This window comes from Oncorhynchus gorbuscha, unplaced genomic scaffold, assembly GCF_021184085.1.
Source record: "Oncorhynchus gorbuscha isolate QuinsamMale2020 ecotype Even-year unplaced genomic scaffold, OgorEven_v1.0 Un_scaffold_20892, whole genome shotgun sequence".
Classification (NCBI taxonomy): Eukaryota; Metazoa; Chordata; class Actinopteri; order Salmoniformes; family Salmonidae; genus Oncorhynchus; species Oncorhynchus gorbuscha.
This window is the reverse complement of record NW_025762120.1, coordinates 1-2,003: the sequence shown is the minus strand read 5'-3', so window position 1 is coordinate 2,003 and position 2,003 is coordinate 1. Positions and strand designations below refer to the sequence as shown.

Genomic DNA, 2,003 nt, shown 5'->3' with positions numbered 1-2,003 from the left:
CAATGGATTGAAACCATCCTCTGCTAACCAGTCTGTTTTTAAAATGAAACGCAAACAGAAATAAGAAAGCGGAATTTCATGGGCATGTGTCAGTGCCATACATTACACATTGTTTTTGCTGCTTCTATCAGTTTGTACTGGTTGAGAAAAGTAAAAGTGCCCCAGTGGCCTAATGGATAAGGCACTGGCCTCCTAAGCCATGGATTTTTGGGTTTAAGTCCCATCTGGGGTGTTTGAAAGATAGTTGACCACCGGAATCATGCTAGGTCCATAACCCAGAGGTTGATGGATCAAAAACAATTTCCACTAACCAGCTTTTTAGCATTGAAGTGCAAACAAATATTTAAAAAATGCATAGTTTCATCCCATCTGTAACTGCCATTGTACTTTTTTTTACCTCTTCCATCAGTTTGTATTGGTCATATTGATTACAAAGAACCCCAGTGGCCTTAGACACTGGCCTCCTAAGCCATGGATTGTGAGGTTTAGTCACTGAAAGGAGTGGTGCAGCTCCTAAGCCATGGAAAATGAAAAACGCAAACAGAAATGTGGGGAATGATCTAAGTCTGCTTTTTTGTACCCTAATGGATAAGCACTGGCCTCCTAAGCCAGGGATTGTGGGTTCAAGTCTTTTCTGAAATGTCTGAAAGCAGAGTGGCAATGGAAGTGTGCTGGAGCATAACCCAGAGGTTGATGGATCAAAAGCTTTCCTGCTAACAAGCTTTTTTTAGCATTGAAGTGCGAACAAATGTTTTAAAAAATGGTTAGTTTCATTCCATGTGTAAGTGCCATTTTACATTTTTTTTGCCTCTTCCATCAGTTCGTATTGGTCATATTGATTACAAATAACCCCAGTGGCCGAAGACACTGGCCTCCTAAGCCATGGATTGTGAGATCTAGTCTTTTCTGAAGTGGCTGAAAGCAGAGTTGTGCAGCGGAAGTGTGCTGGGCCATAATCCAGAGGTTGATGGATCAAAAGGTTTTCCACTAACCAGCTTTTTTAGCATTGAAGTGCAAACAAATATTTTTAAAATGCGTAGTTTCATTCCATGTGTAAGTGCCATTATACATTTTTTTTACCTCTTCCATCAGTTCGTATTGGTCATATTGATTACAAAGAACCCCAGTGGCCTTAGACACTGGCCTCCTAAGCCATGGATTGTGAGATCTAGTCTTTTCTGAAATGGCTGAAAGCAGAGTGGCGCAGTGGAAGTGTGCTGGGCGCATAACCCAGAGGTTGATGGATCAAAAGCTTTTCCTGCTAACAAGCTTTTTTTAGCATTGAAGTGCGAACAAATGTTTTAAAAAATGGTTAGTTTCATTCCATGTGTAAGTGCCATTTTACATTTTTTTTGCCTCTTCCATCAGTTCGTATTGGTCATATTGATTACAAATAACCCCAGTGGCCGAAGACACTGGCCTCCTAAGCCATGGATTGTGAGGTTTAGTCTTTTCTGAAGTGGCTGAAAGCAGAGTTGTGCAGCGGATGCGAGCTGGGCCCATAACCCAGAGGTCAATGGATTGAAACCATCCTCTGCTAACCAGTCTGTTTTTAAAATGAAACGCAAACAGAAATAAGAAAGCCGGAATTTCATGGGAATGTGTCAGTGCCATACATTACACATTGTTTTTGCTGCTTCTATCAGTTTGTACTGGTTGAGAAAAGTAAAAAGTGCCCCAGTGGCCTAATGGATAAGGCACTGGCCTCCTAAGCCAGGGATTGTGGGTTCAAGTCCCATCTGGGGTGGCTGAAAAATACTAGTGCACAGCGGAAGCTTGCTGGGTGCATAACCCAGAGGTTGATGGATCAAAAACTTTTCCTGCTAACAAGCTTTTTTTTAGCATTGAAGTGCGAACAAATGTTTTAAAAATGGTTAGTTTCATTCCATGTGTAAGTGCCATTATACATTTTTTTTTGCCTCTTCCATCAGTTCGTATTGGTCATATTGATTACAAATAACCCCAGTGGCCTTAGACACTGGCCTCCTAAGCCATGGATTGTG

General features: G+C 41.4%; 1 non-coding gene across 1 annotated transcript; it reads left to right on the top strand.

Moving 5' to 3' along the window:
* The first annotated feature begins 1,674 nt into the window (after positions 1-1,674).
* trnar-ccu lies at positions 1,675-1,747 on the top strand. Its single transcript has one exon. It is a non-coding gene; the product is annotated as a tRNA-Arg (tRNA).
* Positions 1,748-2,003: the final 256 nt, after the last annotated feature.